A 10,361-nucleotide genomic window follows, 5' to 3' on the forward strand; every position below is an offset into this window, starting at 1 on the left:
CTTTGGCCTGATCTTCAGTAAACTTGAATTATCTTCTTAAGTTTATGGCAGATTCACTCTAATATTGTGGGTAGTATTTAAATATACAAAACTGAAGTGGTCATTAAGTTGAGAGATTGCTATAGTTTTTGAAAATTTCTCCAAGAAATAGTACTTCTAAACACAATTTAAGTAGAGTAAACATAAAGGGATTGCCTTTGCTCACTTTGGTAACTGTTGTAAGTGGCACATTTAAAAATTTACTCCAGACGGTTATAATCTAATGACACAGTACACTACATAGTATCACTGAATTTAGAGAGTATATTTTATATCTCTGTGCTCTGAAATATTACCCCCTTGGACTTCTGCCTCCATTTGTCCTTTTCCCATTTTCCCACTCCACTCTTGGTCCTGCAGCTTTGGAAAAGAAACCTTCTGATATTATTTCACATGCAGTTTCCACTCCCCCACCTTCCAGGCAGCACTGGCAAAATCACAATTCTTTTACCAGCAAGAGAGAGTGAGACTTCTCCCCTGAGAGCTGAGAGCTCTGGCACATCCTTTGATCGCCTGAAAGAGGTGGAAGGTTGTTTATATATCTGTGGTCTCTGTGCTTGGAAATGATGCCATACTGATGCTCTTTGTCACCTGAGGGGGTTGAAGGGGTGGTACCAGCAGGATGAGAGGATGAGGCATTTTCCACTGACTTTGCAGAATGGTGAGGACTGGCCTTGATTTTTGAAGAGTACTCTTCAGGCTTCTACCTTCATTTTGTTCAAATTGGCTCTGATTGTTCAGATTGAGCCACTCCACTGCTTGCTGCCAGCTATGTTGGTCAGCTGTCATGAGTTGACTGTCTAAAGATAGTGGTGCTTAAATTTTTGGCCTCAATATCCCTCTATAATCTTAAAAGTTACTGAGAGTCCTAAAGAGCTGTTGTTTATGTGGGTTCTATCTACTGCTGTCATTTCTATTAATATTAGATATCAAAACTAAGCAATGAAAAAAAAGCTTAATGATCGATTCATTTAAAATAACAATCATAAGTTCATTACATACTAATAACTTACCTTTATAGAAAATAACTATATTTTCCAAACTAAAAAACTAGTAAGAACAGTGACATTTTTACAGTTTTGCAAGACTCCTTCGTGTCTAGATCAATAAAAGAAAGCTGGATACTCATATCTGTATCTCCATCTGTTGTGATTCGTTGCTTTGATTCAAGTTTATGCAGAAAATCTGTCCTCACACAAATAGGTAGTAGTTGGAAAAGGGAGGGGTATTTTAATAGCCCTTTCAGATAGTTGTGGCTATTCTTCTCTGACACAGAAATCAAAAAAGTTAGTTACAGTGTGGAATCTTAAAGCATATCAATGAACTTTCATACTCTTACTTTAAAATCCACTGAGCTGTCCTATATTTTGACTGTACCTTCATTCTGCAGAATCACACATATATCATTTGGAACATATTATTAGTTCACTAAGTTTTGCAGATCATACAAAAGGTTAATCTATTTTATTATTTTATTTCTATACAGATGATATGTATATTAAAACATTTACTATCACATACCATATCACCACCTGTCTCATCAGAAGTCTTAACCTGTTGGAAAGCTGTCAAACTCAAAGTGACAGATTTATGTTTACCAAAATCCTAATTTTCACTTTCACTCTAATTTTATCATGGGTATCAAAAACTGTCAGTTTTTTTCTCTAAGGTAATAGGATAACTTCAATTCATTTTTGAGAAAATGTCTGACAAATACCCAAGTTTAAATAACTATAGTTTGTCTGTCAATCGTTTTTTAAACGAAAATCGTGTTCCGTGAAGAAAAGCGGTTAGTGCAGCTCTAACTCAAAAAGATCACAAAGTGCTTTTCCTCGAGACAACCATCCTATTTTAGCAGAAGTGCAAGGCGCTTAAAGGTTGAACTTTAATAACACTAATAGTTTTTACTGTTTCACCAAAAGCATCTTAAGTAAAACTGAACTTTTTAAAAACTGCAAGTACACGGTAGTGAGGAGATGATCACTACTAATATAGTTTGAGGCCACTGCCCTGGAGTCATGCTACAGCATGAGAAGTTTAACCCTGTTGCTTTCGCACTGAGTAGGTCAACACAATGTAAAAAGCAAATAATATTAATATTATAATGAAAGTAATTTTTACATTGCAGACTACTACAAGGGTTTCTGGAAGCTTAGGGGTCTGGGAACCACATTTTGAGAAGTGATGCTTAAACGTATTTTTTGGTGTGACTTTGTATTTTTTACATTCCCTTTCACTTGCTTTTGAGCAATATAGCAGCTTTTCTGAGGACATTTTCACTCAATCTATTGCCAGCCATTTTCCTAGATGCCACTGATTACTACTGCCATGTTACTTGAAATCAATTTTGCCCATCCACATGGTTGATGCAGAACTTCAGAAAGCCATGGAAGTAAAGGTTATGTTTAAGGTTGTAAGAATTTAATGAGAAGATATCTGTAAAGTACTTACCCCAGGGCCTGGCACTTGTTAAGACACCAGAGTCTGTTTCATGAAGTAGGCCTTCAAGAAATATTTCCTGTACTTAATCAGGCTTTCGGGGGAAAATGATGGGGTCTAGGCATCTGTGGGATATCCAAGAGTAGATAGATATTTGGAGATGTGTACTTTATGCTCTACATACAGGACTAGACTGGAAATATATAGTTGAAGCCATCAGCATATAGATCATAACTGAACCATGTGGAAGGATAAGATTGTGCAGAAAGAAAATATAATGAGTAAGATAAGGGAGCCTAGACTTAAGTACAGAACACCAAATTTAATAAACCTTGAGAAACATTAGGCCCACAATGAGACAGAGGTAGCATGGCCAATATTCTTTTGATAAATGTTATTGATAAATCACTAAGCATTACTCACCCTGTATCAAACCTTGTGATAGACCCTCTAGGGGAAAAAAACAAACAAACTCTGAATATTAAAATTAGGTAAGAGCAGTAATTACAGGATCCTTGTGACCCAAACTGAAGCATATCCTGAAGCCATTTCAGTATTTTCAGGTTTTTATCAGGAAAAAAAAATCTCATTTAGAACTGAGATTAAATAGGGAAAACATAAAGAGAGGACTATGGAGTTAGTAATACAAAGGGTCCAAAAGAGGAAATAATAATTAGACTGAAAAGATGACAAATTATTTCACACTCTTTGGAAAGAGACAGCTAGACGACAATGGTTAATGAGCTGTCAAGTAGAGCTGGCTTCCTCTGGCACTTTCTGGGAACCCTCTTAATCCAGAAAGGGATGGGATGGGCACAGTGGCTTGGCAGAGGTGAGGCTGAGCAGATGGAGAATCCCTTTGCAAGAGTAATTGTAACAGCTTAAGAGAACACTCCAATACAACAAAAAGAATAAAATACCTAGGAATAAATCTACCTAAGGAGACAAAAGACTTGTATGCAGAAAACTATAAGACACTGATGAAAGAAATTAAAGATGATACAAACAGATGGAGAGATATACCATGTTCTTGGATTGGAAGAATCAACATTTTGAAACTGACTATACTACCCAAAGCAATCTACAGATTCAGTGCAATCCCTATCAAACTACCAATTGCATTTTTCACAGAACTAGAACAAAAAAATTGCACAATTTGTATGGAAACACAAAAGACCCCGAAGAACCAAAGCAATCATGAGAAAGAAAAACAGAGCTGGTACAATCAGGCTCCCTGACTGCAGACTATACTAGAAAGCTACAGTAATCAAGGCAGTATAGTACTGGCACAAGAACAGAAATATAGATCAATGGAACAGGATAAAAGCCCAGAGGTAAACCCACACACATATGGTCACCTTATCTTTGATAAAGAAGGCAAGAGTGTACAATGGAGAAAAGACAGCCTCTTCAATAAGTGGTGCTGGGAAAACTGGACAGCTACATGTAACAGAATGTAATTAGAACACTCCCTAACACCATACACAAAAATAAACTCAAAGTGGATTAAAGACCTAAATGTAAGGCCAGACATTATAAAACCCTTAGAGGAAAACATAGGCAGAACACTGTATGACATAAATCACAGCTAGATCCTTTTGGACCCACCTCCTAGAGAAATAGAAATAAAAACAAAAATAAACAAATGGGACCTAATGAAACTTAAAAGCTTTTGCACAGCAAAGGAAACCATAAACAAGACAAAAAGACAACCCTCAGAATGGGAGAAAATATTTGCAAATGAAGCAACTGACAAAGGATTAGTCTCCAATATATACAAGCAGCTCATGCAGCTCAATAACAAAAAAACAAACAACCCAATCCAAAAATGGGCAGAAGACAGAAATAGACATTTCTCCAAAGAAGATATACAGATTGCCAACAAACACATGAAAGGGTGCTCAACATCACTAATCATTAGAGAAATGCAAATCAAAACTACAATGAGGTATCACTTCACACCAGTCAGAATGTCCATCATCAAAAAATCTACAAACAATAAATGCTGGAGAGTGTCAGTTCTCAATACATTTATTTCCAATGTTATTTTTCCTTACATGTGTGATTAATAAATATTAAATTTTTCTAGGCTTTAAAATGATCAGTTGTATCTATCTACAATTGCTAACTTACATGTTAAAGCTTAAGACTTTAGTTTTTGATTGACAGTCAAAGGATATAAATTTCCCTTTAGTTTAGGGAAATAGTATTCCTCTAAACCTATTTGAACCCAGCCCAAAACTTTTAAAAGTCTTATGCTATGGCATTAATATGTTCGGAGCCTTGCAGTGTTCACAATACTCATGATTCCATAAAGAAAAATCATTAAGGAATCACCAAATCAATACTATTATAATGGTAATTTCAGGTTACATTTCTTTAGTAATAGAGAGTTTTGGAGTCTACTAACTAGGGGATTAGTTCCTAGGAGAAAAAAACATGCTCTTTCAATTTATTGTATAAACTTGTCAAACTTAGAAAAGTACATCTAAGAATTATGAATACTATTGGTTAACTACATAGATTTCAATTTACAATTTTTTTAAATTATAAAAGGCTGTAACCTTTATGGCTTTGTTTTGGATCCTTATACATACCACTTTGAAAAAAATAGATAAACAGCATGTTGCATAACCAAAATTAACAAGAGTGAACCTGACCTGGTTACATTAAATCTTTGAGATTCATCTCTGTTTCCATTAGTTCCTCCATTTTCATCTACTCTGTAATCCTGACTTTTTCCCCAGGCCAGACCTCATGATTCATCTCTGATCCTATTCCAACCTTCTTCAGATGTCTGCGAGGAAAGGACAAGATAAAATTAGGTTACCTGTACAATGAGAGCAGTACACTCTCCTTAAGATCAGAGTTGATGGATATCTCCAATGAACAAAGTGACATCTGTGAGACCAGTTTCTTATTGATCTCCTGCTCTTCTCTTACTATGTCATCTTTGTCTCTGTTGTTAGCTCTTTTTCACTACTCACCCCAATAATATTGGTGCTTTCCATCCTCACCTATTCTCCTGAGCAGTGTTCTCCATACACATAGCTTCAAAGACCGTACACTAATGACCTCCAAATATCTATGATTTCTCCTCTTCAGGTCACATGTTCAGGTTGCCTATTGGACATCCCATTGGATAATCTTTAAGTAACTCAAACCCAACATGTGCTGAAGTGAACTCCTCACTTTCTCTCCATATCCTCATAATTATCCTTTCCCTCTCATTTCTGCTAAAGACTCTCAAAGTCACCTACTCATAAGAAGGATTGTATCTGTTACAATGCATTTGTTTGTAAGTGATAGAAAACATTGATTTGACTGGTTCTAATGGAAAAGAGTTTATTATCTCACCAAATAAGAAGTCTAAAGTTAGAGTACTTCATGGCTGGCTAGTTCACTGTCACAATATCATCATCAAAGACCCAGGTACTTTCATCTCTCTGTGTGGCCATTCTTGGCATATGTACCTCTTCTGTAGGCTAGTTATGAGTTGACGTCAGCAATTCCAGATTTCACATCCTCAAGACAATATCCAGGGGCAGAAAAAGGGTGTGCTTCTTCACTGTGACTCTTCTTGAGATTAAGACACCTTTTTTCCAGAACTGATTGCCTACTCCTTGCTTCCAGTGTGGAAAAGAGAAAATGGATTTGGTAAATATATAAGTAGTCTTTATCTCAGTTATCTTATTAAACCATAATCGTGATTGGAGACTCCTGCTTCCATCCATAATGGAGTACCTGATAGCAGACTTACCCTCCTGCCATGAACAACTAGAAAACTGGTTAAAATATGTAACATCAGCAGCTGGAACTGGATAATAAGCAGCCAGAACTGTGGTGTCTCAGAGAAGGAAAACAAATAACACAAGCCCAGCAAATGTCCTTGTTTTCTACCTAACGGCACTTACCGAACCATGCTCCATGAAGCAGGAGCCCAAACAGAGCCCCTCAGTTTCACTGAGTTGGGGAGGTAGAGACTGGAGCTGAGGGAGGGAGAGACAGGTGGAATTTGCAAGTAGACCCTCAGTGTGTGAGCAGAATACTATGCAGAGAAGGACCTTCACCTTTCTGCGTTGGGGTCCCTTGAGTCTGTTGCTGAATGTTAATACTAACGAATAACGAGGATGTGGTACATATATGCAATGCAATACTGCTCAGCCATAAAGAAAGAATAAAACAGTGCCATTTGCAGCAGCACGGACAGACCTAGAGATTGTCATACTAAGTGAAGTAAGTAAGAGAGAGACAAATATCATAGGATATCGCTTACATGTGGCATCTAAAATATGACACAAATGAACTTATTTACAAAACAGAAACAGACTCACAGACATAGAACACATACTTACGGTTACCAAAAGGGAAATGTCAGGGGGAGGGATAAATTAGGAATTTGGGAGCAACATGTACACCCTACTATATATAAAATAGATAAACAACAAGGACCTACTGCATAGCACAGGGAACTATAGTCAATATTTTGGAATATCCTATATGGGAAAAGAATCTGAAAAACAATGTATATATTCTTTAATTTCAGGTACACTTTGCTGTACACCTGAAAGTAACACAACCTTGTAAATCAACTATACTTCAATTTTAAAAAAACTCCACAAAACCGGGCAGAAAACATCCAGATGACAGGGAAGCTGTAAGCTGAACAATTTCTAGAGCTTACGTATAACTCATGATTGGGGTAAAAATTCATCTATCTTTATTTCTCTGAAGCAGATATAGCAAGTTCTTTACTCAGGCTATCAAGAGTCATGTGCTCTATATCCACAGAGTGTCAGTTCTCAAGACTGAATATTGTGTTGTAAGCTCTTGAAAATGACAAGCCCCCACTTTTTTTTATGTTTCTCTGGTCTCTATCCCTAATCCTTGCTTACCCATTTGAGCATAAATGAGGACAGGCAAAGATGACAAGCTGGGTTGAGTTTCATGGTTAACTCTGAACTCCCTTAAAGGATCTAAGCAAATCACAAGTTGATGCAGTTTTGTTTGTACTTAAATATATGTGACGCACCTCTCCAAGGGTCTCTAATTCTGGCCCATGCTGAGAGCCACGTGCAGGGTCATCCAGCTGGTGAGAATAAACAACCATTCAGGGCTTTTGGCTTTCTGTGTGTGTGAGTCACGGAGGGGTCCTTGTTGGAGTGTTAAGAAAGATCAACACATGGCAGCTTTCTAAAGCCTGTTTCTGGAAACCTAGCAGGAGGGAACAGAGAGCCATTGTTCAGAGCCTGTAAAGTGTTAAGAGACTGGAGTGGGAAATGCATGCATAGGGAAGACCAACCTTTTGATGGATCAGAAATTGAAAATGATTGTAATTAAACTGAAATTAAACCAGGGATGACAGAGGGATTTTGGGGTGAGAAGACACAGTGGTATGAAAGCAAGAACACAGGGGTTAAGATCAAGTAGATGCCAGGTTCAATTAGATCAGGAATTCTCATAAGAAAACAAGACACCGGAGGGTTTCCTCTGCAGTAGACTTGACCAGGACCATGAGAAGAAAAAAATATGTTGAAGCTCTTTTGCTAGAAGTGAATCTACAACTCTATTCCTACATGGTAATGGCCACCTTGATAATACAACATAATACACAGAATTACCAAATTCTAGTCTGAAAAGGAGCCTTATAATAACATCCTTTTGGGGAAATTTGTTCGTGCTTTAAACCTTTTTGTATTCTACACATCCACGAAAACACTTGAGAAATCACCTTCGAATAGTGCTGCCTTTACATGCAAGTAAAAGGGCCAATGCCCTTAGCTCTGCATCTCCCAGATATGTGATAAATAAGATTGGTAAAGAAACATGGTGCCCTTACCATTGACCCAGTGCTGACATAGCACACCTGGAACCCTAAATGTCTGCACTTGTGACTGACATTGTTCAGGCTCCAGGGAAATGCCTCTGCCTGTCTTGCACCCTGTGTCCTAGAAAAAGTGATTGTATCTGGGTCACTATTACCATTGAAGAGAGAAACTGCTTTGGAGTGGATTTGAACAGCAGAAGCCCTTAGGTAAGAGAAAATATATTAAATAATTTATCAAATCCCTCCTCTCAGATAATATAAACATATCCGTTCTTTCATCAAAGTGTTGTTTCCCACGGTACTGAGCAACCATTTTTCATTTTTCATGCTATGCCTTTTTCCAATTCATGATTCTGGAGATACTCACAAACTAGTGTGGTATTCATAACAGTTGCATATGGTGACTGTGGAACACTTCAAAATGTTACAAAATTCATACTATTTTAAAATTTCTGTACCTATTTTATCAGTCATCCAGGTATCACTGGACACCCAGACATGTGCAATAAAAAATTAATATGCTTATCTTTGATAATTTGCTAACTTCCAGTCATATAAAAATCATAGATTTATACTTTGTCATTAGGACAGTTACATACAGCAACGTAAGAGAATAAAACATTTTTTTTACAGTGTGTTAGCCTATTTATAACTTAAATATTAAGACATATGGTAGGATGACCTCCAATTTCACTCCTAACTTGAGCCCTGCACTCCCCAGCCTGACCACACTTGACCCAGTACTATCCAAGCTACCAGAGTTCGGTGACCTGGCTTACTGACATCTCAACAAGGAAAGGAAGTGTTGTCCTTTTAATCTGACAATATCTTTCTGTGTACTCAGGAAATATTGTTAGTTAGTTGCCTTGGACTCTGGTGATATCATTTCCTTTCTAAACATTTTCTTTTCTGGAAAAATCAGTCATTTTTATGTTCTGTCTGACAAAGTTTTGTCACTGAAATTTCCATGCTTTGAGTTGCAGTACACAACATATGCAGAATAAATTCTTGTCCTGCATAGAGAAAGGCTTAGGGAAATGCTCACTTTTCAAAGGTCACTCCTTACCATCCACAACACCTCTCATTTAACGGGACTTTAGAAATATTGTTTTATGAGTCGTTTGCCGGAATAATAAAATCAGATGATAAATTACAAATATATGTTTATAAAGAGTTTACCTGGGTAAATAAACCAAGATAATGAGAAAAGAGAGAAGTGATGAAATATTAAGTCTACCTTGGTAGCAGATGTAGTGCCCAGTAAAAAATTTTCCACAATACTAAAAGCCTCTTAGAAGTCCTGTGTTTTATGCTGAAGATCTGTTTTAATATAAACTTGTTTTAAATGACACCATTAAGTAAAGTGGGTGCTCCAGAAAAGTGCTCCCTGCTGAGGCTATAACTTGAGTAAACTCTGTCATTGACGCTCACACAAAACCCCCTGGCCACAGTGTGAAGAAGCACAGGCTTAAGGGATCCTTAGCAGATCCTAATTATATGCTGTTCATCGTATATATTCGGTGTGAAGAGTGGCTTTTGAAGAATAAATTCTTCTTCAATTCAAAAAAAAAAAATAAATACTAAAAGCCATCTATTAGGGTGAGTTTCCCAGAGTAAAAAGAATATAGTGATTGTCTTCAAGGGCAAATGACAACGATGGGCCCCTATCTTGAGGGAGGGAGAGTCCAACAGCTAAGATGGAAAGTTCAAGCCTCCTGCTTTCCTTTTTTTTTTTTTTTTTTTTTTTTGCGGTACGCGGGCCTCTCACTGTTGTGGCCTCTCCTGTTGCGGAGCACAGGCTCCGGACGCGCAGGCTCAGCGGCCATGGCTCACGGGCCCAGCCGCTCCGCAGCATGTGGGATCTTCCCGGACCGGGGCACGAACCCGTGTTCCCTGCATCGGCAGGCGGACTCGCAACCACTGCGCCACCAGGGAAGACCTGCTACTGCTTTTTATTTTACTAAGGAGATGATCAAACCTTTGAATGAACCATCCAACAAGATGCATCTGGGCTAACAAGAGAATTCCCTGAGATTCCAGGTTCCAGGATGAGTGC

Source organism: Tursiops truncatus, chromosome 12, assembly GCF_011762595.2.
Source record: "Tursiops truncatus isolate mTurTru1 chromosome 12, mTurTru1.mat.Y, whole genome shotgun sequence".
Lineage (NCBI taxonomy): Eukaryota > Metazoa > Chordata > Mammalia > Artiodactyla > Delphinidae > Tursiops > Tursiops truncatus.